Raw genomic sequence first — 27,112 nt, forward strand, 5'->3', positions numbered from 1 at the left:
CTTTTAACTTTATGCATCAAGCAAAAATTAAATTATATGCACCATTCTCTGACTTGAAGAAATTAGTTTAACATTTAAACCTATTTTCTGCACATTCCAGCACATAAAATAAAATATTTTTTGTGTTTACACTCAGTCTTTCAAATAGATGCAAGTAAAACACAGCAGAAAGTAAATAAAATCAAAGACTAGCGGTCCTGTTGCTCTATTTTCACCTGTAAAGCAGGAGTTGGGTAGGCGGAGGTTTACCCTGGTGCAGGTGTGGCGCAGCGGTCAGTGGAAGAATCCGCGAGTTTCTCTGTGAATTTCCCATTACGATGTTGCCCACTCGAAGCTTGTTTAGGGGTTTTTTTCGGTGTAAAAAGAAGTTTTCTTCCCACGCACAACGGACACTAATGTTTTTGTCACTTTTTATGGAATCAAATTCAAAGTAAGGTCAGTACTTCCACGCTTTAAACGCTGCACGCTCATACTCTCTCCTGCACTTGATATATGATCCATTGTTGATCTGCAGACAGCTGTTGTCACGAACGTCGCACTTGCTTACGTCACTGTCATGAGACATTCTTGCAAAAAAAATCACGGTTTTAGTAACGCAGTAAGGCAGCGTTCCTACGGGAAAGTAACGGTAATCTAATTACCGTTTTTGCAATAGTAATCCCTTACTTTACTCGTTACTTGAAAAAAGTAATCAGATTACAGTAACGCATTACAAGTAACGCGTTACTGCCCATCTCTGCTCCAGATTACGAGTCATCTGCTTTAGGCTACGTGTTTGAGAATTATACCACCAGTCAGGTACTTCTGAAGATAATCGACCTCTGTTGGAGTAGCGTTCAGATAGCTGCTCTGCTCTGTGTTGGTACAGGGCATTGAAGATGATAACAGTGGGTGGATTATATTCTTAAACTTAGTTACAGCGCTTTCAGAAAGACATCTACTTTGATAAAGTCTACTCTCCACCGCTGTGTAATCAATTATTGTAAATGTAAATGTTATCAGGAAATGATCAGACAGGAGAGGGTTTTCAGGAAACACTGTTAAATGTTCAGTTTCTATGCCATATGTTAAAACAAGATCTAGAGTGTGATAAAAGTGGTGGGTGGGTTCTTTTACATTTTGAGAGAAACCAATTGAGTCTAATAACAGATTAAATGCCATGTTGAGGCTGTCATTTTTAGCATCTACATGGATGTTAAAATCACCCACAATAATTATTTTATCTGAGCTCAGAACTAAATTAGATATAAAGTCTGAGAAATCAGACAGAAACTCTGTATAAGGCCCAGGTGGACGATAGATGATAACAAGTAAGACTGGTTTCTGAGTTTCACAGCTGGGGTGGACAATGTTAAGCATCAGGCTTTCAAATGAATTAAAAGTCTGTCTTGGTCTTTCATTAATTAATAGGCTGGTGTGACAAATTGCTGCCACACCGCCCCCTCGGCCTGTGCTTCGAGATTTCTGGTAGTTAGAATGACTCGGGGGTGTTGATTCATTTAAACTAACATAATCATCCTGCTGCAACCAGGTTTCTGTAAGGCAGAGTAAATCAATTTGTTGATCAATTATTAAGTCATGTACTAACAGAGACTTGGATGAGAGAGACCTAATATTTAATAATCCACATTTCACTGTTTTACTCTTTGGTTCAGATGTGGATACTGTATTGTTCTTTCTTTGTAATTGTTTATGTTTAAGTTGTTTGTTGCTGGTTTTTAGTTTGTTTTTTGTCTTTTTGGAAGCTGACACAGTCTCTATGGTGATGGGTTTTTTGGGGGGGTAGCAGGAGGAGAGAAGCTGCAGAGAGGCGTGTAAGACTGCAACTCTGCTTCCTGGTCCCAACTCTGGATAGTCATATTTTGGGGGGTTTAATAAATTTGTCCATATTTCTAGAAATGAGAGCTGCTCCATCCAAAGTGGGATGGATGCCGTCTCTCCTAACAAGACCAGGTTTCCTCCAGAAGGTTTGCCAATTATCTATGGAGCCCACATCGTTTCTGGGACACCACTTCCTCGTGTAAGTGTACATGTTTCTTATAAATATAGTCTATAACTTAATTATTTTCTGTAGCCCACATAATTAAACATTTCAGTTACATAAAACATGAATTTTGATTTAATGTACTGTATAAGTCTGTATAATAAATTAATATATAGCCCAATAAGTATGAAATCCAGAAAGCTACAAAACATGGGGTGGGTCATTTGCAAACACAAGTCTAACCTAAGTTTCACTCTTTTTGTGTTAGAAAAAATCAAATTGTTACATGCTTAAATTGAAATGTGAGAAATCTGCACTGTCATGAATAAAAATTTAAACCTAATTTTTCATGATTTGTTGGGTTAACCCTCTGAGGTCCAAAATATAACTGGCCATTTTTGACTACTTTTAATTTTGCATTTGTATTTCACCTTCAGGTTTTTTCGCCTTGCTTGGTATCATTGTGTTCAGCTCAACCTCACGTCTGAATGTATAGTTTTTTTTTCTTTGACTGAGTGACAGAGTGAACATCACGAATGTCACTCCCACTGAGGTTCATCGCTGACAGAGGAAAAGAGTCACAAAGGTGACAGAGCTGTCAGCAGCCTTTCCAGAGCCAGCGTTACATCTAACAGTGACAAGGACTGCAGTGTAAAGACAATTGTTTCATTTTGTAAGAAATCAGGTTGTTTGTGAAACTGTTCCTTTAAAATAGCTTACGGCACTTTCTGTGCAGCAAACTCTGTCATACAGTATAGTGTGCAGATAAACAGGCACGATACACGTTGTGTGTTTGAGATGCTCACATTGGTGAGTGTCCGTCTGATAAGTGAGAAGTTTGCAAAACAATGAGACTCATCAGAATCCAAATACTTTATTAACCCCTAAGTAAAAGACAGAGGGGGAAAGTAATAAAGTTAAAACATGGAGAAAGAAGCAGGAGCAACTGAAACGGGCTGCGTGCACACACAAGAATAAGCGTTAACCCTCATCTGTTTTGTCTGTCTGTGTTAGGAATCTCATTTGTAACCCAGGGACATTGGTGAGCACCTTGTTAACATCAAGAAGAACGGCCGTCATGTTCCCAGCAGCCCAATTGCTGTTATGATCAAGCAGTCAGGGATTGGTGATGTGAGCCGTGTGCGTGTGAGTGGACCGGGGCTGACCGAGGCCAGGACTTTTCAGGCTGCAGAGTTCATCATTGACACTCGTGATGCAGGTATATGCTCAGTGAAAGCATAGATACTGTGATATTTTTCTTTTTAAACATTCAAATAGAATATTTGTCAGTCTCATCTTGTTATATTAGGCTTCATCTGCTTGAGCCTTTCCACTGAAGGACCCAGTTAAGTGGGCATTAACACTGAGGACCAGGAGGATGGCTGGTGACACGATGTGTTGCTTTTTGAGGTCTTTTAGCCTGTTTCACTTTGTCAGACAGGTTCTATTTAACTGATTTCTTGATTCACAAGTCTGCAATTAATCAGGCCTGAGTGTGTCTAGTAACACTGAACTGAGGTTTCCAAAATTGGTTAATCACAGTTAACTCGTGATTTAACAAGGGGGGCAATTTGTTTTTACACAGGACCAGGGAGGTTTGGATAATCTTTCTCCCTAATCTATGAAATCATCATTTAAAAACTGCATTTTGTATTAACTTGGGGGGAAACACCTTTTCACATCACTGTAGACGTGATTACAGAATACCTTTTACATCCTGGATTACAATAGGATATCCATCAACGGCAGATACTGGTCTCCATGACACACAGATACTGGAGTGGTCTGACCTGACCACACTCGCACTGCTTACCCACAAAGTGTCTAGAGAAACAGAAAAAAGCCAGAAAACAAACAAAAAACACAAAGCCAAAGAATGTCATCTGCACACTAGCTTGGACAATAACCGTAGACACAGTGCACCCAGTAATTTTTGAACTTCCAACCAAGTATCAAGAGCAGTACTGTCATTGTACCGGCACTGGCTTCTGTCTCATTGTTCAGACAGCCCATCATTATGCAGAGAAAGGAATCTGTGTCTCTGGACCAAAATGACTGTACGTGTAGTGCTGTAGAAACAATACTGCCCAAAAACCTTGATGTTTCTATATGTGGAAACCTTCAAGTATGCATATCCTCCTGTAAGGGTAAAGTAATGGGACATTTGCACTTTTTGCATGTAAGCCTGTCGGTCTTAACTGGAAGTTGCACTTGAGCTGTCTTGGCATCTTTCCCTTGTTTGACTCACCAGTTTTGCCCTGAGCTGAACCGCTGCCTCCTTCTCTGTTGTGGTACTCAGCGGTGACCAAGATGCTGTAACGTGCATCTGGCTGCAGTGACTCCAGCATCACCTGCTTCTCTCCACCAGGGACCAGCAACTGCAGACAACAAACAACACTATCATCCCAACACAGTCAGAACTCATTTAAATTTTTGGAACTTATGGAATACATGTGGATACAGCAGTGTGTACAGGTAAGACCATTTAAACGGACAGCATTTATAGAATGACTATTAAAAGTCAGCGAGTGTCAGTAATGTTAATGTGGTTATGTTAGTAATACACCGAGTGCTAATATAACAGCTTTAAGATGCATTTGTAGATATTATTACGTGTTTTACCGTCTTTATGGTGCTAGCTTAAAGTTACGGTGTAAACGTTAGCTTATATTGTAGTAAAGCTGTTACTGTTTAAACGATGTTAGCACAGAAATATTAGCTTCTGTCATGACTGATGAAGTTACTAGTTAATAAAGTTTTCAGTAAAGTGTTTAATCGCAGCCACAGATTGACAGCAAATATCTCGATTAGCTTCAGTGCATCTATAATAAATATGTGCAAGTTTCAGTGCTTCGTTTAAACTGTATGATACTTATACTGACCCAGGGTCAGTGTAAAATACAATCCTAGCTGTGTGAACAAAGCCTGGCTCCTTTAATCCTGCATGACAAACCTCAGAATGCAGGTTATTATTACTCTTTCCTGCTGGCACACCTGTCACACCTGAGAGTCAGCTAGAAACTTACAGTGACGTGGACATCATGCAAAGACTGCCAGACTCTGTAATACTGCAAATGATCAGTGACTCATGTTAACACTAAACTTTAAACAGTACCTCTGTGTCTCTGTGTGCTGAACATCTAGGATTGAGTCAGGCTGCATTGACTGTGGGACTTTAATGTGTTAAAAGCAGGTTGAAGACGGCTCAGAAACATTTGAAGATTAAAATTTAGCATTATGGCTGCTGGTGGTTTGTAAAGCCTCTACTCAGCTGTATTTTTGTTACTAATTTATGTTTGTTGTTGTTTAACACAGATTTCAGAAGAGCAAATATGCTTAATAGTTTAACTAGATTTCATTTGTCAGTGTGGGTCTGCTGAGTCACCTGAAGAACTCATTTCATTCATTCTCCACATGATGTTCATTTACAGAAATGTTTCACAGGAACTGATTTCTCCCAAAGGGTGAACTAGTGTGTTTCCATAGATTACCTCTGTATGAATGTACTTCTTAAATGAAGGCAAGTGTTTGTTATTTTTTGTTCCTCAGGTACAGTACGTGATATCAAGGGCAGGCGGTCAACACTGGGGGTAGACAAGAAGCAGACGTACTTCCAAGAGGGAGCTGCAGTGAGGACACAGCCAGGTCACTGAGGTCAGAGGTCAGAATCTGAAACAGCTCAGGTTTGGATTTTAGGTGTTATAAAAAATCAAAATGTATTTATAAAGAAACCTTTAAATAATAGTCATAATTATGATTATTATAAGAAATATCAAACATTTAAGTGGATTTTCTGTTACACATATTGTGTTAGCCCTGCAATAAACTGGCAGCCTGTCTTTGTCCTGTATCAGCTGGGATAGGCTTCATCCTCCCGCAACCCTGAATTGGATACATTGTATTCCAATTATGTAATCTGATCATTTACAAACTCAAGGTATCTAATCAAAATGTAAGTAATAATTATAAAATGGGAAAGCAGAAATAAGTGTGACATGAATGTAAATGTGTGAGCTGACATAGAGGACAGCTAAATGTAGTCTGAAAAACCTTTGTTGTCAAGTTTGCAGGTATATCAGCACGAGACATTCTTACATAGAAGAGACTGTTAAAGTCTCTAACTCAGTGAAGCATTATTGGTCCCGTCTGTTTGGATAAATATAGTAAGTTGATGTATGTCCATTTATTGACACATTTTCTTAAGTGCTTATCCAGTTCAGGATCACAGTGGAGCTGCAGCTGGATATGTTCACTAAATAAACCTTACAAAAGTTAACAATAAACCTGCATCCATGTACGTTGTTGTCCACAGGATGAGAAAATCAAACTGGAAGACTGTGGAACATGTTAATAAATGTTTGTGTGTTTATGCCTGTGTCTTTCACAGGAGGCGCTGGAAGGTTTCCCTAATAGTTCCTGGTGAATCAAAGCAGAACCATAAAGGTTGCTGGATTGCATGATGGCCTTACCCCTGAGCAGTCATCCTGTTAAAGGAGGAACCACTTAGAAGCTGTTTTCAAAGTAGCTGAGCAGATTTCATCTCAAGTAAGCAATTAACTGTTTGTTCGTTTGTTCTGCCACTTAAAGAGCATTTAAGGACATCTTTTGAGTGTCCAGTTGAATTAATTCTACTGGCTCTCATGGTCATTTGTTATTATAGACATATTTTTCATGTTCATCCAGCTATTTAGTAAATTCTATCTATTTAGTAATATCCGTCAGCTATAAAATGTAATATAAATATAAAAATATGTAAATATCTCCTGTCCTTTATGTTTTAATGATGGAAGTCTGTTATCGTGTTACATTAGCATTCCTCACATATCAATGAGATGCTGTACAGTACAATCCTACTGACACAGCAGAGGGATAACGACGGCTATTCAACATCGTTACACGACACATTCGAGCTGCATGACGCAGACAAAGTGACTAAATCATCTTTTTGTGGTTTATTGTCTTCAAACCAGCAGACAAAGCCGATTGCAGAAGATGTCAGAGAAGAACTTCAGGCCGTGTACTGAAAAGGTATTTTTTCTTGCTATCAAAAGACATTTGGAGTGGCAGCTTCTACAACTGGTTGTGCTAAAGTAAAGCTTGCAGTCTAAGAAATCACAGTGTTGATATTCAGCACAAAGAGAAAAGCTCACTTGTTTGAATTTATTTACAATCATAGCTTTATAAATTCTGACTGTAAACAGCTTTTACAGCTTTGATATTGTTTGACACTCGATATCAGGTGATAGGGTTTAATTTAAAGGTTTCTGTGTCCCAATGAGCCATTTACACTGATCAGTGTCAGTTTAACTGTAACACATTCATTATTTAGATTCAACAAAGAAATAACTGAATGTAAAAAATGGCAGCCCTCAGGCCAGGTTTAGAGAGATATATGCATGCATTATGAAATTTATGTATCCCAGATAATTGTTATTCATCTAGTCATGGCAGACCTACCTCTTCCTCCCAAGTTAACTGCAACCCAAAAGAACTAGTGGGGCTATTTACACACTCACAACCAGTGTGGGGTAAAAAGAGCCACCAAAAAGCTGTCAGCAACAGATGTGCTAGAAGAGTTAGAAACTCTACTTATGGAGAAACTTTCTAAGTCTAACAGGGGACAGGTACTCCTGCCCAAATAACATGATATAACCCCACGTACAGCCCAGCCATAAAATGAACCAAGTCATTTAGTTAAAGACAGCATGGGACCAAATGCATGTAACCAGCCTGCATCAACCTGACATTTCTTCCTCCTGAATTAAATGAATGAATGGATGAAAGTTAAATGACTACAAACCTAAAGCCACTAGTTCCCACACTGGAGCTCCCTGACACTGTGTGTTAACCGTATTTAGCTTGTATCAACAGTTGTAACAGGCTAAGCCACCTGAGACACTGCATTGAATGATTGTTCCTGTCTTAATGATTTCAGCTGACTGGTTTCAGCTCAGATGTTCTGCTTTTTCCTTTCAGTAGATCAAAGCAGCTCGTGCTCCTTCTGCTTCCATTTTAGAAGAAGAAGAAGAAGGCGAAGGCTTCAGCGAAGTGGCGTTCATGGTCTCAGTGAACAGTCACGGTCACACACTGCATGTGGTTTTAAAAGCAACATGTCTGTTCACCACAACAATGGAGATGTGTAATATTAGTGCAGCTACGGTTTGTTTTTGAACATCAGTTCTGTTTTCTACTTTGATCACTTAGACCAAAAAAGTGTTGTTTTCAGATTCTTTCTTTTACATCTATAAACCACCTGTTCATTTTTTTTATTACAATTAGTTTCACATAAATGTTAGTTTTTCCTTTATGATCTTTTAATGCTTACACTACACTGTACATGTCTACATTAGAGACATTTCTGTTACCTGTTTCTGTTGACTCAGAGTTGTGAAATGTTCTTTTATTTGATACACAATATGAAGTTCATAATTTTCTTACAAATAAAACTCTAATGACAAACATGAACAGCTGTGCTTATTTCTGAGACATAAGTTTTTGAATGTGTTGATATTTAGACAGTGTGCATCTGTATGCTGAAACTGTAATGGTGAACCTGAGGTGATGGTCAACAGAAGGCAAATATATATCAATATAAAACAATATTGAAGTAATGTCTTTACCCCCTGCAGCGTGTGGACGCTGTGCACGCAATCACCTTATTCACTGTAGTAAACATGCACCGCTAGCTCACGTGACTGACTGTCTCCATGGTTACATCGTATATTATTAGCTATGTAAACAGCTTCCAAAGATACCGCCATAGCTCTCTGCAGCTGTAACACTTAAACACTTTGCAAATCATTTCATGTTTTTGATAGTTATGAAGACAGAATATGTTTTTAAGGTCATGCTAGGCGGTTGCTATGGTGGTTGCTGTGGACTTGGGTGGACCGCGTCCGATTCCTGTTATTAGCTGTCCGCCGTAGGAAGGCTGCGTTCCATTTACAAGTAGTGACAGTCTGCCGCAACTCGAACTCAAACCCCGCTTTGTTCTTTAATTATAGGCCTTTTATAGCCGTTCATGACACGCACACACACACATAAAGCACTTTGCCTCACCATGAGAATGCAACTTTACCTAACCTAACCTTTAAAGTATCTGATATAGGATAGATAGAAAAATGAAGCAACCAGAGATTTAATGATGAATACTCTGGGTTCTGTAGTTCACGTTTTACAGTCCTGAATGACTCTTTGCATATAATTTATTGAAGAGGAGTTTAGAATGCACTTTACATTTAGACTGTTGCTGTTTAATTTTTTACATTGTTGCCGTGTTATGTCATGAATAAGGTTCACCTGCTGGGGGTTTGATGGATCAGCTGGACAATACAGTCAAAGACAGACTTCATTCATCATATGCAAGAATCCTAGTTGGATTTTTGTTGTCACTCATGTTTTTGAATCAAATATTGAAAACAATTCTGACAGACTGGATACCTGGTCAGGGTGTACATTACCTTGTACTCAAGCATCCCAGGACAGAGCCCTGCCCTACCATGAGCCTGGGTGGATACGTGGTTATAATATAAAAGGACCAATACTGAATATGAATATTTCATGAAAATTGAATTATAATACAAATTAGTAATAAGGGTTTCTCTGCGCCCTTATCTACCCCATACTCAAAGAGCTGCGGGCAGAGAGGGTGACAGGAGAGGATGGCACTGAAGAGAAGATGCTCGGTTTCTGGAGTCTCCTGGTCCTGTCAGTATTAGTAGGATGCATCTGCTGTGTCTTCTCGTGGATGCTCACCTACCTTGACTCGTTCCAGCCTGGTATGGATTTCCCAACACTGCGGACAGTGGCCCACGTCAGAGACGTTTAATATTGATTACATATGTCTGAATTGCTAACCCTAACCCTAGCTCAACAGACCACAATGCCCTGGACTGTCAGTATTATTACATGCTGTGAACATAAGTAGCTTTGATCACAGTTTATGTTGTAAAAGAGAAGGAATATTGGAAAAAAAGATCAACATTGTGATATTATTTCTTCCAAACTGACCAGAAACATGCTTGTCAGACTCTCACAGCAAAGGATCAGACTCACTGTGCATGACAGCTCAGGCCAATGATGTCTGTTAGATTGTCAGTTGTTTAGTGTGCGTCTGTACAGTTAGGGTCACCATCTCTATTTCAGAATAATTAATATGCGGAAAACACTAAAAGTTGATTGTCTTCCAGTATTCTAGCATAATTAAAAAACTTTGACTTTGTAAGTACATATTATTAGTCCTAATGCCAGTATGATTCTTCATAACTCCTGCTTTGAAATACTGAACTTTATTTGACTTTATTTGAAAATTTACCTGATGAAAGATAATTTACAGTGGCAGTCTGTCAGGATAATTCTGACTATAAGATCACTGTATTAATCTGAATCCTTCTGAAATGTGCTGTGGATGAATGCTGATGCAACTCACTGTGTGAAAACTGTTAATAAAATGAATCTGTGACACATGCAACACATTCACAGAGGAAGAGGACACAAAGGGAGGACACGCAGAGGCTGTGTTGAAGTCAGAAATCCAAATCTTTAGTCAAAAACAGGCGGCGGTAACAAACAGGAAGACAAGCAGTCCATCAAACAGTCTACAGGGTCAAACATACAGAGAATTCAAACAGCCGTAAAAAATAACTGGCCTGGCCTGCATTTGTATAGCGCTTTTCTAGTCCATAGGACCCCAAAGCGCTTTACACTACATTCAGTCATTCACCCAGTCACACACACATTCACACACTGGCGATAGCAAGCTACATTGTAGCCACAGCTGCCCTGGGGCGCACTGACAGAGGCGAGGCTGCCGGACACAGGCGCCACCGGGCCCTCTGACCACCACCAGTAGGCAAACATGGGGTTAGTATCTTGCCCAAGGATATTTGGCATGCATCCAGGAGGCAGCCTGGGATCAAACCACCGACCTTCTGATTAGTGGCTGACCTGCTCTGCCACCTGAGCTACAGCCAACTGGACACTGAAAAACTTAAAGCAATGTGTGACGCAATAAAAGGAAGCAGCGCAGTATATTCACTGAATTATCATCAATTACGAAAGAGAAAAACGACGATTTCTAAGGATTATTTTCTTAAATGCAGTTAGAGTGTGGCTGGTAAAGATGGAAACATACAGAATGTAAACTGTGTGAGTTTGGTGAACTTTGTTAGTAACAAATGAGGTAAAAAACAACAACCCCAAAACAGACAAAACACAGAAAGAGGCTCTCAGTATTCATTAATAATTAGAAAGAAAAATTGTGGTCGTGGATTTTTACAGTCTTAGTTCCGCTCGCTGTCATCATTATAATCATCATGATCAATGGCGAGGTCCTTAGGTGGGTGGGGCTGTCTCTGGTGATGTCACCATGAAGGAACAGCATCTGGCACGTGTTGCTGAAACATCCCAGTACACTGGTGTAGTTTCCTCTCCAGCTGTTGGACATTTGACACTTGAACATTAAGGGGAAGAAGAAGAAACAGTGTTAGGTCAGGTGACCACATGGTTTCTAAAGTAACTGACAGGAAGTAACCAGGCCGTTAGAAATGGATGGCATGTGTTTAGAGTTACTGGAGTTGGGTAACTCTACTTACCAAAAGCAGAAGCACACAGATGACAGATCAGATGCTGAATGTTGCAGGAACATGCTCATGTGTGGTGGTCATTCAGTGCTGCTCCGGCAGGTTAGACAGTCCAAGACTGATATCCTGCCCATCTGAGAGTTTGAAAACACACATGCAAAGATTTATTTTGTATTACAGTCAAAGTTGGATGTTCATTTTTGTCCTTTAAAAATGTTTGTGTATTTGAAAGCACTAACATTTAAGGATGACTTGGATTGTCTCCTTTAAAGGGGAGACAAGTGTATCCACTGATCTACGTCACTTAAACTGGATGATGACTCCTCTCTCCCTCACTCAGAAACACTCCTAATATAACCAAGCAAATAAATAATATTGAAGATTTACTTACATCATTACAAAAACATCAAAAACATCTCCCTTTGATTCTATTTCTCCATTCCTGCTGAACATCAGGCAACAAATATCTCAATAAATCACAGTAAAATGTAAAGCACATATTTTCTCTGCTTTGTCTAACCTCTGCAGAGCCTCTGTCAAGAAAAACATATCTGTAAGCATAAAACAAATATACATTTCATAACACGTCACTGGACAAACCTCGGTCAGTTGATTTCCTCTGTGCAGTGCAGACGAACATCAGTCAGCAAGTCAAGGTGGTGAGATGGACTGGTGTCCTTTGTGACTCTGCTGGTTCTTCTGAGGAAACACCACCGTCTCTCCACACCGTCACCATCTGTGAGCACAAACTGCTGCTCTGCCAGCATGTAGGAAATCAGATATCACACACACAGGGGTGAAGAAACATTAGAGCTCAACTTTGGATACTTTAGATCTAAACAGATCAAAGTAGCTCTTAGTTTCAACAATCAGTGAGCAGACAAACAATGATACCATACTGATTCTGTATGAATACAATATGGTATTTTCAATACAGGTGTCAAATTAGTTTATTAAAACTAATACAGATATATGTATATATATTTTTTGATAAATTAGTTTGCTAAATTATAAGAATATATTTTTATTTTTTTTTCATTTAACAATTGCAACTGAAAGAAATTAAATATTGAACAAAAATATATTGTCACATTCTGAGCATGCTCAGCACGCTGACAGACTTGAAGTTGCTACAGATTTTAAGAAGTGATAATTATAGGGAAAAAACTTCTCTTTTTCATCCGTTTAATCAAACATTTGATGCCTCAGCTGTCTCAGTCCTATAGCGTTCTGCAACTACAACTAACCTGAAGCTTGGATTTGGCTGCAGGTGCCCCTGTACATCCTTCTCAGCAGCACACATGTGGGTACCATTTAATCCCACTTCTTCCTGAGCTTTGCTTCATCACAAGACCAAAGGTGGCATCCCGTGTCACAGTCTTATCATCATCCAGAAGAAACATTTGAAGAAACATCATGGAGAAGAAACATTTACACGCCTCCTGGTTTTGTTTTCTGATCCTGCAAAAAGACTGAGGACAACGAAGCCCAGAGAACACGAGATACACAACATCCAACATTCAGACTCAACAGCCTCCATAAATGAAGAGCACCAGGTTGGTTCAGTTATAGTAGATATAAGCATACTTCACATTACTGGGTATGAATAATAATGAGGGGGCAAACTTTGAAGATGCAGAGCATGATGTCCCATCATCAGACTGCAAACAAACATCCACCAGGCTTCTTTGTTGCCAAAATTGATGATTCTCCTATCAGGGATCAGTAGCGTGTATTAACCTGTGGTATAAGCAGCAGTCACTGAAATATTACTGTTTCAGATAAGAAATCTAGGACATAAAAGCCAGGGTGGGAGGGATCTCTGCAAACTGACTTACCTCTGCAAGTGTGAAGCTCAACAAAAATCTGACTCTCCAGTCACAGACAAACAAAAAACTCCAGCTGGGAGATAGAAAACGCTGTCTGGGTCTTGCTGGATGTTGCTGGTCAGAGTCCACACATTAGCAGAGTGCTTCTTGGTCCCACTGACCCATGTGGACAGCGACTGTGGAGAACTGTTCTGGAAAACAGAGAAGAGAATTAAAATAACAAAAAGCCAAACAGGATTTCCACAAAGACTCTCTTGGAATCAGCAATCAAAAAATCACTGGTTCATATTTCAATTAAATATGAACAGGTTCCTTAAATGTACGCAGTTCAGATCTGATTTAATTTAATTTCCTTCACACAGCACATTTGTCCAGGCTGACAGGTAAACATAGAATTAATCTCAGGTAACATGACTCATAGTAGAGATTCAGTAAGAAAGATTGCTAGCTCTAATATTATTACCACACAATCCAAGGACACACCAACAGCTCAGATTTGTAGAACTATTTAAACAAATGTCTTCTGAATATTCAATTCAGGTTCACAGTGGGAGGGTGGGGGGTGTCGTGGAATTTTTTAAATAAAGTCTGCAACACAGAAAGAGCTGTGATCAAGCTATTTATTACTGCGCCAACACACATCAAACATCACAGTTCAGTCATGTCAGCGCTGCCACAGAAGTTGTGCTCCTACTCCTTTATGCATTCCAAGGAAGAGGGAGGAAGTTACAAACTGATCCTACCACACTTCACGTGTCTCGCTATGAAACCTAACGGATCAATGGTTATGCTGTTTTGTGCCCTTGGCCTTATCAGCACCTGTAAAGGGAGTTGTTTTCTCAAACTGCTGACGCTGAAGTAAGTTCATCTAGTTTTAGAAACTTTCACTGAACAGTCTATAACAGTGTCACAACTAAGCATATGCATAAGCACTTAAATACTTTAAATGAGAATAACAGAAAATTTCTTTTACAGAGGCTAGAGCCTGTCCCAGTAGTCATAGGTAGAGCACACCTGGACAGGTCACCAGTCTGTCAGAGGACAAACACAGAGACAGACATCAGAGTAACAAATCTATTTAAAATTAATGTAAGTTTGCTGCAGCTGTATGTATGAACATGTGTTTCTGTGCTCACAGTCCACCTCTCAGGAACCTGCAGTTCATTTTTAGTCTACTTTAAACAGACCTCACAAAAGGCTGATGTGGCTGGATCAGTAGTCTGATTTAAGTACGATACCTTTGGCCAGGGATTAATCTGGTACATCGCTTCACTGCAGTCTTACGTATTTTCCCCACACCTGAATGAAAAAAATACTGATATATACAAATAACAGCTTCAGCTGATGCAGCCTGACTCAATCCTAAATGTTCAGCACACACAGAGAGACACAGAGATACCGTTTAAAGTTTAGTGTTAACATGAGTCACTGATCATTTGCAGTATTACAGAGTCTGGCAGTCTTTGCATGATGTCCACGTCACTGTAAGTTTCTAGCTGACTCTCAGGTGTGACAGGTGTGCCAGCAGGAAAGAGTAATAATAACCTGCATTCTGAGGTTTGTCATGCAGGATTAAAGGAGCCAGGCTTTGTTCACACAGCTAGGATTGTATTTTACACTGACCCTGGATCAGTATAAGTATCATACAGTTTAAACGAAGCACTGAAACTTGCACATATTTATTATAGATGCACTGAAGCTAATCGAGATATTTGCTGTCAATCTGTGGCTGCGATTAAACACTTTACTGAAAACTTTATTAACTAGTAACTTCATCAGTCATGACAGAAGCTAATATTTCTGTGCTAACATCGTTTAAACAGTAACAGCTTTACTACAATATAAGCTAACGTTTACACTGTAACTTTAAGCTAGCACCATAAAGATGGTAAAACACGTAATAATATCTACAAATGCATCTTAAAGCTGTTATATTAGCACTCGGTGTATTACTAACATAACCACATTAACATTACTGACACTCGCTGACTTTTAATAGTCATTCTATAAATACAATGTGATTTCGGAAATGCAGATGCATCCTACTAATACTGACAGGACCAGGAGACTCCAGAAACCGAGCATCTTCTCTTCAGTGCCATCCTCTCCTGTCACCCTCTCTGCCCGCAGCTCTTTGAGTATGGGGTAGATAAGGGCGCAGAGAAAGCCTTATTACTAATTTGTATTATAATTCAATTTTCATGAAATATTCATATTCAGTATTGGTCCTTTTATATTATAACCACGTATCCACCCAGGCTCATGGTAGGGCAGGGCTCTGTCCTGGGATGCTTGAGTACAAGGTAATGTACACCCTGACCAGGTATCCAGTCTGTCAGAATTGTTTTCAATATTTGGTTCAAAAACATGAGTGACAACAAAAATCCAACTAGGATTCTTGCATATGATGAATGAAGTCTGTCTTTGACTGTATTGTCCAGCTGATCCATCAAACCCCCAGCAGGTGAACCTTATTCATGACATAACACGGCAACAATGTAAAAAATTAGACAGCAACAGTCTAAATGTAAAGTGCATTCTAAACTCCTCTTCAATAAATTATATGCAAAGAGTCATTCAGGACTGTAAAACGTGAACTACAGAACCCAGAGTATTCATCATTAAATCTCTGGTTGCTTCATTTTTCTATCTATCCTATATCAGATACTTTAAAGGTTAGGTTAGGTAAAGTTGCATTCTCATGGTGAGGCAAAGTGCTTTATGTGTGTGTGTGCGTGTCATGAACGGCTATAAAAGGCCTATAATTAAAGAACAAAGCGGGGTTTGAGTTCGAGTTGCGGCAGACTGTCACTACTTGTAAATGGAACGCAGCCTTCCTACGGCGGACAGCTAATAACAGGAATCGGACGCGGTCCACCCAAGTCCACAGCAACCACCATAGCAACCGCCTAGCATGACCTTAAAAACATATTCTGTCTTCATAACTATCAAAAACATGAAATGGTTTGCAAAGTGTTTAAGTGTTACAGCTGCAGAGAGCTATGGCGGTATCTTTGGAAGCTGTTTACATAGCTAATAATATACGATGTAACCATGGAGACAGTCAGTCACGTGAGCTAGCGGTGCATGTTTACTACAGTGAATAAGGTGATTGCGTGCACAGCGTCCACACGCTGCAGGGGGTAAAGACATTACTTCAATATTGTTTTATATTGATATATATTTGCCTTCTGTTGACCATCACCTCAGGTTCACCATTACAGTTTCAGCATACAGATGCACACTGTCTAAATATCAACACATTCAAAAACTTATGTCTCAGAAATAAGCACAGCTGTTCATGTTTGTCATTAGAGTTTTATTTGTAAGAAAATTATGAACTTCATATTGTGTATCAAATAAAAGAACATTTCACAACTCTGAGTCAACAGAAACAGGTAACAGAAATGTCTCTAATGTAGACATGTACAGTGTAGTGTAAGCATTAAAAGATCATAAAGGAAAAACTAACATTTATGTGAAACTAATTGTAATAAAAAAAAATGAACAGGTGGTTTATAGATGTAAAAGAAAGAATCTGAAAACAACACTTTTTTGGTCTAAGTGATCAAAGTAGAAAACAGAACTGATGTTCAAAAACAAACCGTAGCTGCACTAATATTACACATCTCCATTGTTGTGGTGAACAGACATGTTGCTTTTAAAACCACATGCAGTGTGTGACCGTGACTGTTCACTGAGACCATGAACGCCACTTCGCTGAAGCCTTCGCCTTCTTCTTCTTCTTCTAAAATGGAAGCAGAAGGAGCACGAGCTGCTTTGATCTACTGAAAGGAAAAAGCAGAACATCTGAGCTGAAACCAGTCAGCTGAAATCATTAAGACAGGAACAATCATTCAATGCAGTGTCTCAGGTGGCTTAGCCTGTTACAACTGTTGATACAAGCTAAATACGGTTAACACACAGTGTCAGGGAGCTCCAGTGTGGGAACTAGTGGCTTTAGGTTTGTAGTCATTTAACTTTCATCCATTCATTCATTTAATTCAGGAGGAAGAAATGTCAGGTTGATGCAGGCTGGTTACATGCATTTGGTCCCATGCTGTCTTTAACTAAATGACTTGGTTCATTTTATGGCTGGGCTGTACGTGGGGTTATATCATGTTATTTGGGCAGGAGTACCTGTCCCCTGTTAGACTTAGAAAGTTTCTCCATAAGTAGAGTTTCTAACTCTTCTAGCACATCTGTTGCTGACAGCTTTTTGGTGGCTCTTTTTACCCCACACTGGTTGTGAGTGTGTAAATAGCCCCACTAGTTCTTTTGGGTTGCAGTTAACTTGGGAGGAAGAGGTAGGTCTGCCATGACTAGATGAATAACAATTATCTGGGATACATAAATTTCATAATGCATGCATATATCTCTCTAAACCTGGCCTGAGGGCTGCCATTTTTTACATTCAGTTATTTCTTTGTTGAATCTAAATAATGAATGTGTTACAGTTAAACTGACACTGATCAGTGTAAATGGCTCATTGGGACACAGAAACCTTTAAATTAAACCCTATCACCTGATATCGAGTGTCAAACAATATCAAAGCTGTAAAAGCTGTTTACAGTCAGAATTTATAAAGCTATGATTGTAAATAAATTCAAACAAGTGAGCTTTTCTCTTTGTGCTGAATATCAACACTGTGATTTCTTAGACTGCAAGCTTTACTTTAGCACAACCAGTTGTAGAAGCTGCCACTCCAAATGTCTTTTGATAGCAAGAAAAAATACCTTTTCAGTACACGGCCTGAAGTTCTTCTCTGACATCTTCTGCAATCGGCTTTGTCTGCTGGTTTGAAGACAATAAACCACAAAAAGATGATTTAGTCACTTTGTCTGCGTCATGCAGCTCGAATGTGTCGTGTAACGATGTTGAATAGCCGTCGTTATCCCTCTGCTGTGTCAGTAGGATTGTACTGTACAGCATCTCATTGATATGTGAGGAATGCTAATGTAACACGATAACAGACTTCCATCATTAAAACATAAAGGACAGGAGATATTTACATATTTTTATATTTATATTACATTTTATAGCTGACGGATATTACTAAATAGATAGAATTTACTAAATAGCTGGATGAACATGAAAAATATGTCTATAATAACAAATGACCATGAGAGCCAGTAGAATTAATTCAACTGGACACTCAAAAGATGTCCTTAAATGCTCTTTAAGTGGCAGAACAAACGAACAAACAGTTAATTGCTTACTTGAGATGAAATCTGCTCAGCTACTTTGAAAACAGCTTCTAAGTGGTTCCTCCTTTAACAGGATGACTGCTCAGGGGTAAGGCCATCATGCAATCCAGCAACCTTTATGGTTCTGCTTTGATTCACCAGGAACTATTAGGGAAACCTTCCAGCGCCTCCTGTGAAAGACACAGGCATAAACACACAAACATTTATTAACATGTTCCACAGTCTTCCAGTTTGATTTCCTCATCCTGTGGACAACAACGTACATGGATGCAGGTTTATTGTTAACTTTTGTAAGGTTTATTTAGTGAACATATCCAGCTGCAGCTCCACTGTGATCCTGAACTGGATAAGCACTTAAGAAAATGTGTCAATAAATGGACATACATCAACTTACTATATTTATCCAAACAGACGGGACCAATAATGCTTCACTGAGTTAGAGACTTTAACAGTCTCTTCTATGTAAGAATGTCTCGTGCTGATATACCTGCAAACTTGACAACAAAGGTTTTTCAGACTACATTTAGCTGTCCTCTATGTCAGCTCACACAATCACATTCATGTCACACTTATTTCTGCTTTCCCATTTTATAATTATTACTTACATTTTGATTAGATACCTTGAGTTTGTAAATGATCAGATTACATAATTGGAATACAATGTATCCAATTCAGGGTTGCGGGAGGATGAAGCCTATCCCAGCTGATACAGGACAAAGACAGGCTGCCAGTTTATTGCAGGGCTAACACAATATGTGTAACAGAAAATCCACTTAAATGTTTGATATTTCTTATAATAATCATAATTATGACTATTATTTAAAGGTTTCTTTATAAATACATTTTGATTTTTTATAACACCTAAAATCCAAACCTGAGCTGTTTCAGATTCTGACCTCTGACCTCAGTGACCTGGCTGTGTCCTCACTGCAGCTCCCTCTTGGAAGTACGTCTGCTTCTTGTCTACCCCCAGTGTTGACCGCCTGCCCTTGATATCACGTACTGTACCTGAGGAACAAAAAAGGACAAACACTTGCCTTCATTTAAGAAGTACATTCATACAGAGGTAATCTATGGAAACACACTAGTTCACCCTTTGGGAGAAATCAGTTCCTGTGAAACATTTCTGTAAATGAACATCATGTGGAGAATGAATGAAATGAGTTCTTCAGGTGACTCAGCAGACCCACACTGACAAATGAAATCTAGTTAAACTATTAAGCATATTTGCTCTTCTGAAATCTGTGTTAAACAACAACAAACATAAATTAGTAACAAAAATACAGCTGAGTAGAGGCTTTACAAACCACCAGCAGCCATAATGCTAAATTTTAATCTTCAAATGTTTCTGAGCCGTCTTCAACCTGCTTTTAACACATTAAAGTCCCACAGTCAATGCAGCCTGACTCAATCCTAGATGTTCAGCACACAGAGACACAGAGGTACTGTTTAAAGTTTAGTGTTAACATGAGTCACTGATCATTTGCAGTATTACAGAGTCTGGCAGTCTTTGCATGATGTCCACGTCACTGTAAGTTTCTAGCTGACTCTCAGGTGTGACAGGTGTGCCAGCAGGAAAGAGTAATAATAACCTGCATTCTGAGGTTTGTCATGCAGGATTAAAGGAGCCAGGCTTTGTTCACACAGCTAGGATTGTATTTTACACTGACCCTGGATCAGTATAAGTATCATACAGTTTAAACGAAGCACTGAAACTTGCACATATTTATTATAGATGCACTGAAGCTAATCGAGATATTTGCTGTCAATCTGTGGCTGCGATTAAACACTTTACTGAAAACTTTATTAACTAGTAACTTCATCAGTCATGACAGAAGCTAATATTTCTGTGCTAACATCGTTTAAACAGTAACAGCTTTACTACAATATAAGCTAACGTTTACACCGTAACTTTAAGCTAGCACCATAAAGACGGTAAAACACGTAATAATATCTACAAATGCATCTTAAAGCTGTTATATTAGCACTCGGTGTATTACTAACATAACCACATTAACATTACTGACACTCGCTGACTTTTAATAGTCATTCTATAAATACAATGTGATTTCGGAAATATATAAATATACGGACAACAGGCTCTTCCGCGGCAATCTCTTGTCGTCAATAAGCAACGTTAAGGGAGCTCTATAGTATTCAATGAGAGGACCCTGCACGTCAATAAGTGAAGCAGAGGGAGCCTGACCATACGTCACACGTTTGACGAGTTGGGAGTGAGAACGTGTTGGTTGGTAAAATGTTTAGGATGAGATGGAGATATAACACTCATGCACCCTGAAAATGATGAAGGTCTAAATATGTATCAAAGGGACTCACTGAACATCAGTGGATTTCTATGGGGCAAACGTACTTAAAGCAGCCACTGTGACCATTGCTGCAGAGCAAAATGAAGAATACTGATGGGGACTATGAGGGTTTGTAGTTAAATTCCTGCTCTTACCGGATCAGTGAGTGTCTGTTTCAAGACTATTAACATACTTCTACATCACTATGGAACACCAGCATTTCTGCAGAGGACAGAACCACCTGCTTTAAACTACCATGATGCTCTGTGCTATGTTGTCATGGCAATATGAATTCAAATAAATACATAAGTCGAAAAATGCACATTTGAAGGAGGACAAGAAGACAGGCAACTGGAAGAGCTTTTGAAACAGGAAAACTTTTTTGGATTTCTCTTAATTTACCTGGAAATTTTGCTAATACAAGTCAAGGAGGAAACAAGGAGGCAGGTTGGATTATATTTGAGGACAGGACGCATGAAGGAGAAGCATGAGGAGAGAGAAAACAGCAGAGCGACGGTGAAAAGCTAATCATGGATCAAGTCGAAGAAGCAAGCATCAAAACTGTGAGTAAACATAACACACAAAAAGTTAAAAATGACTGTGCTGATTAAGGAAACATTACATTTGGTTAGTTTGGGGTCTCGAGCTTCAGGTTTGTGGGTTCAGTTGCTCTCAAAATTGAGGAAAGACAAAAAATGTTTCTTTTGAAAGGTTGTTGGAGGATTCTTACTGTAAGAAATATCTGGGTGTGCATCTGCTTTTATTTAAAAAAAAAAAAAAAAAAAGTTGAATTTTATTTAGTCACATTGAAAAGGGAAAATTGGAGGATCAGGACAATAACGTGGCCAAATTTACTGTTTCCTTAATCAGAACAATAATTTTGATCTGAACTAGAAATGTGTAAATGGGTTATTTTCTTTCTTCTCTACTGATCACTGTGTTACATGTTTAGTTACTTGTCAGTCTACATGATTAATGGTACTTTTAAAAAATGCAGTTTATTCATAATTTTGTAGAAAAAGGCTCTGCACCTGTGAAAAACAAATCCAAACCCCCAAAATCACTGTAGATCAGAGTAGCTAAGCTCTGGTTAACTGCAATTATATTACAGGAGATTAAAAATATTAAGATGATTGAAAGAAACAAAGATTGCTTTAAGGTCTGAAGATTTGACTTTCTTATTGAAAGAGACGAAAACTAATCCATGTGTGACACTGAGGAAATAACTGAACGCTAAAAAGATGTGGAGGTCCAAATGTTTTATAAAAATGGGCAAACTTGATTTAATGACATTAGAAAGAAAAAATGGGATGTTTAAAAAGGTAATAAATAAAAACGATTTTTATATTACTTGAAAAAATGATGTTGGTTAGTGCAGCTGTATTTGGAAAAGCTACTGGGTCACTAGTAAGATGAGATTTAATGTGATAAACTGAGGATAGGTAATATAATCTGCACACTCGCTATTATTGTTGTAATCCACACACCACCATTATTGTTGCATCCATACACCAGCTAATGTTTTATCAAACATTAATCATAATTGGTGATCAATGCAAGTTTTAAGCAATTATATTTATTTGGATTCAAAACCAATTTACAAAATATAAAAAAGAATCTTGTTTTTTTTAAGATAAAAAGACGTTTCTAACTGACTTCAGTTAGCTGAGCTGTAGAGGAGATTGATGAGCACGCAATAAAGTGAACTTGTTAGGGAGAGTTTGCAATCAACTCAAATTTTGATGATAGACACAGATAAAAATGAGCGTTTTTTTAGACACTGATGTGTGGACCGATCACATGGTTATAAACCAGGTGAAAATTGACTTCAAACTTTTGAGCTGTGGTGTAGATTGATTACAATGATAGCGTATAGTTATCTATTACAGAAGAATATATAGAAGTATGAGGACAGAGAGACACTGTTAAAAGGTTATGAGCTGTCTTGATGCAGAGAAAGTGGAGTTTGTCATCCTGGAGCTGTTGCCAAGATTGAACGATGCTCTGGCTCTGTGGTCAAGTTCAGACATAGGCTTTAAGCAACCATGAGCCACTGATAAGCGTGATAGATTAATAAGCATGTATAAAGTGGACTTGTTAAACAGCTCTGATAGGAGAAAGTCAATGAGCACGCAATAAAGTGGACTTGTTAGGGACAGTTTACCATCAGCCTTGATAAAGTTTAACTTCATTTGTATTGAAAGACAGACTTTAAAGAAGATTCTTATTTGAAACTGGTGATAAAATCCAGGTCAGATACAGTTACATACAAGCATACAGTACACACTACTGCTCAAAGGTCAGAGGTCAGTTAGAAAAGACCCTGATTTTAATAGAAAATTGGCTTTAATGTAACATCACATGAAGTTTATCAGTAATGTTTCACAGCTTTAATCAAATCCTTCATCATCCATAAGTTGTGATGGAAAAATGTCTGCAAGCGTGCAGGAGCCCATTTTTAGAGACAATCATTCCTGTGTTATAATGCTCATTGAAGTTTATCAGGTCAGACGACCAACAGATGATAAGAAATATAATCTTACTAATTATTAGTTGAAAAGTACTTTGCTAAGCAAAATTCAATGAGGTTAGGCTGGAGATTGAGACGTTAACATAAAAGGGTCAGTTGGTGATGCATGAAAAAAAAAAATTTCTTCTGAAAATCTATTGGAGAATTCTGATTGTAAGAAATGAAAAATATTCAAATAGTTAAACTGTTAAAAAAAGTGAAGGTTTTGTGCAGCTGGGTGTTGCAGCCCCTTTAGAGGAAAATGGAAACTTGGTTTCATGAGGTTAAAAACAAACACTGGGATGATCCAGACACATTTATTGTTTCTTTAATCACCACAATAGTTTCAGTTTGTGCTAAAATCTCTTAAAAAGCTGTTTTGAGTGATAAGTTTGGCTTTAATGTGTTAAGCTTGCATTAGATAAGACAATGTACCACTGAACACAGGAGGGATTATTGCTGAAAATGGGTCTCTGAACACCTCTGTAGATATTCTATTAAAAATCATTCATGATTTGTGATCAGTGTTAATATTAAGCATTTATATGATTATTTTGATAAATTGCTGTGATTCAATCTGAAACCAAATTTGATTCTATTCTGAAAACAAGACATTTCTAATTCACCTCAGACTTTTGAGCTGTAGTCTACATTGTAATGATAGTGTATGGTTATTGATTAGAGCAGATGATATGAGGCTATCAGGAGAGACTGTTAAAAAGTTATGAGCTGTCTTGATGCAGAGAAAGTGGAGTTTGTCATCCTGGAGCTGTTGCCAAGATTGAACGATGCTCTGGCTCTGTGGTCAAGTTCAGACATAGGCTTTAAGCAACCATGAGCCACTGATAAGCGTGATAGATTAATAAGCATGTATAAAGTGGACTTGTTAAACAGCTCTGATAGGAGAAAGTCAATGAGCACGCAATAAAGTGGACTTGTTAGGGACAGTTTACCATCAGCCTTGATAAAGTTTAACTTCATTTGTATTGAAAGACAGACTTTAAAGAAGATTCTTATTTGAAACTGGTGATAAAATCCAGGTCAGATACAGTTACATACAAGCATACAGTACACACTACTGCTCAAAGGTCAGAGGTCAGTTAGAAAAGACCCTGATTTTAATAAAAAATTGGCTTTAATGTAACATCACATGAAGTTTATCAGTAATGTTTCACAGCTTTAATCAAATCCTTCATCATCCATAAGTTGTGATGGAAAAATGTCTGCAAGCGTGCAGGAGCCCATTTTTAGAGACAATCATTCCTGTGTTTTAATGCTCATTGAAGTTTATCAGGTCAGACGACCAACAGATGATAAGAAATATAATCTTACTAATTATTAGAGTTGAAAAGTACTTTGCTAAGCAAAATTCAATGAGGTTAGGCTGGAGATTGAGACGTTAACATAAAAGGGTCAGTTGGTGATGCATGAAAAAAAAGAATTTCTTCTAAAAATCTATTGGAGAATTCTGATTGTAAGAAATGAAAAATATTAAAACAGTGAAACTGTTAAAAAAAAGTGAAGGTTTTGTGCAGCTGGGTGTTGCAGCCCCTTTAGAGGAAAATGGAAACTTGGTTTCATGAGGTTAAAAACAAACACTGGGATGATCCAGACACATTTATTGTTTCTTTAATCACCACAATAGTTTCAGTTTGTGCTAAAATCTCTTAAAAAGCTGTTTTGAGTGATAAGTTTGGCTTTAATGTGTTAAGCTTGCATTAGATAAGACAATGTACCACTGAACACAGGAGGGATTATTGCTGAAAATGGGTCTCTGAACACCTCTGTAGATATTCTATTAAAAATCATTCATGATTTGTGATCAGTGTTAATATTAAGCATTTATATGATTATTTTGATAAATTGCTGTGATTCAATCTGAAACCAAATTTGAGTCTATTCTGAAAACAAGACATTTCTAATTCACCTCAGACTTTTGAGCTGTAGTCTACATTGTAATGATAGTGTATGGTTATTGATTAGAGCAGATGATATGAGGCTATCAGGAGAGACTGTTAAAAAGTTATGAGCTGTCTTGATGCAGAGAAAGTGGAGTTTGTCATCCTGGAGCTGTTGCCAAGATTGAACGATGCTCTGGCTCTGTGGTCAAGTTCAGACATAGGCTTTAAGCAACCATGAGCCACTGATAAGCGTGATAGATTAATAAGCATGTATAAAGTGGACTTGTTAAACAGCTCTGATAGGAGAAAGTCAATGAGCACGCAATAAAGTGGACTTGTTAGGGACAGTTTACCATCAGCCTTGATAAAGTTTAACTTCATTTGTATTGAAAGACAGACTTTAAAGAAGATTCTTATTTGAAACTGGTGATAAAATCCAGGTCAGATACAGTTACATACAAGCATACAGTACACACTACTGCTCAAAGGTCAGAGGTCAGTTAGAAAAGACCCTGATTTTAATAAAAAATTGGCTTTAATGTAACATCACATGAAGTTTATCAGTAATGTTTCACAGCTTTAATCAAATCCTTCATCATCCATAAGTTGTGATGGAAAAATGTCTGCAAGCGTGCAGGAGCCCATTTTTAGAGACAATCATTCCTGTGTTATAATGCTCATTGAAGTTTATCAGGTCAGACGACCAACAGATGATAAGAAATATAATCTTACTAATTATTAGAGTTGAAAAGTACTTTGCTAAGAAAAATTCAATGAGGTTAGGCTGGAGATTGAGACGTTAACATAAAAGGGTCAGTTGGTGATGCATGAAAAAAAAAAATTTCTTCTGAAAATCTATTGGAGAATTCTGATTGTAAGAAATGAAAAATATTAAAACAGTGAAACTGTTAAAAAAAAGTGAAGGTTTTGTGCAGCTGGGTGTTGCAGCCCCTTTAGAGGAAAATGGAAACTTGGTTTCATGAGGTTAAAAACAAACACTGGGATGATCCAGACACATTTATTGTTTCTTTAATCACCACAATAGTTTCAGTTTGTGCTAAAATCTCTTAAAAAGCTGTTTTGAGTGATAAGTTTGGCTTTAATGTGTTAAGCTTGCATTAGATAAGACAATGTACCACTGAACACAGGAGGGATTATTGCTGAAAATGGGTCTCTGAACACCTCTGTAGATATTCTATTAAAAATCATTCATGATTTGTGATCAGTGTTAATATTAAGCATTTATATGATTATTTTTGATAAATTGCTGTGATTCAATCTGAAACCAAATTTGAGTCTATTCTGAAAACAAGACATTTCTAATTCACCTCAGACTTTTGAGCTGTAGTCTACATTGTAATGATAGTGTATGGTTATTGATTAGAGCAGATGATATGAGGCTATCAGGAGAGACTGTTAAAAAGTTATGAGCTGTCTTGATGCAGAGAAAGTGGAGTTTGTCATCCTGGAGCTGTTGCCAAGATTGAACGATGCTCTGGCTCTGTGGTCAAGTTCAGACATAGGCTTTAAGCAACCATGAGCCACTGATAAGCGTGATAGATTAATAAGCATGTATAAAGTGGACTTGTTAAACAGCTCTGATAGGAGAAAGTCAATGAGCACGCAATAAAGTGGACTTGTTAGGGACAGTTTACCATCAGCCTTGATAAAGTTTAACTTCATTTGTATTGAAAGACAGACTTTAAAGAAGATTCTTATTTGAAACTGGTGATAAAATCCAGGTCAGATACAGTTACATACAAGCATACAGTACACACTACTGCTCAAAGGTCAG

At 38.1% G+C, this 27,112-nt stretch overlaps 3 long non-coding RNA genes across 6 annotated transcripts; 1 reads left to right on the top strand and 2 right to left on the bottom strand.

Moving 5' to 3' along the window:
• The first annotated feature begins 813 nt into the window (after nt 1–813).
• LOC146364199 (uncharacterized) lies at nt 814–8,501 on the top strand. 2 transcript variants are annotated; one of them, XR_014799068.1, is made up of 7 exons: nt 814–2,020; nt 2,999–3,203; nt 4,236–4,459; nt 5,534–5,645; nt 6,372–6,529; nt 6,955–7,012; nt 7,961–8,501. It is a non-coding gene; the product is annotated as an uncharacterized LOC146364199 (long non-coding RNA). The 2 variants fall into 2 exon arrangements; XR_014799067.1 differs by having other exon boundaries at nt 5,534–6,529.
• Nucleotides 8,502–10,175: 1,674 nt separating this feature from the next.
• LOC146364200 (uncharacterized) lies at nt 10,176–15,247 on the bottom strand. 3 transcript variants are annotated; one of them, XR_014799082.1, is made up of 5 exons: nt 12,813–15,247; nt 12,166–12,322; nt 11,805–11,913; nt 11,578–11,699; nt 10,176–11,435 (listed from the first exon to the last, which is right to left on the bottom strand). It is a non-coding gene; the product is annotated as an uncharacterized LOC146364200 (long non-coding RNA). The 3 variants fall into 3 exon arrangements; XR_014799081.1 differs by having other exon boundaries at nt 11,578–11,913; nt 12,166–12,317; XR_014799080.1 differs by having other exon boundaries at nt 11,578–11,913.
• Nucleotides 15,248–16,640: 1,393 nt separating this feature from the next.
• LOC146364201 (uncharacterized) lies at nt 16,641–20,800 on the bottom strand. Its single transcript, XR_014799094.1, has 4 exons — nt 19,498–20,800; nt 18,614–18,771; nt 18,131–18,188; nt 16,641–17,182 (listed from the first exon to the last, which is right to left on the bottom strand). It is a non-coding gene; the product is annotated as an uncharacterized LOC146364201 (long non-coding RNA).
• Between the last annotated feature and the right edge of the window lie 6,312 nt (nt 20,801–27,112).

Source organism: Perissodus microlepis, chromosome 20 (genome assembly GCF_051167445.1).
Source record: "Perissodus microlepis isolate ML-2025 ecotype Zambia chromosome 20, ASM5116744v1, whole genome shotgun sequence".
Taxonomy (NCBI): domain Eukaryota; kingdom Metazoa; phylum Chordata; class Actinopteri; order Cichliformes; family Cichlidae; genus Perissodus; species Perissodus microlepis.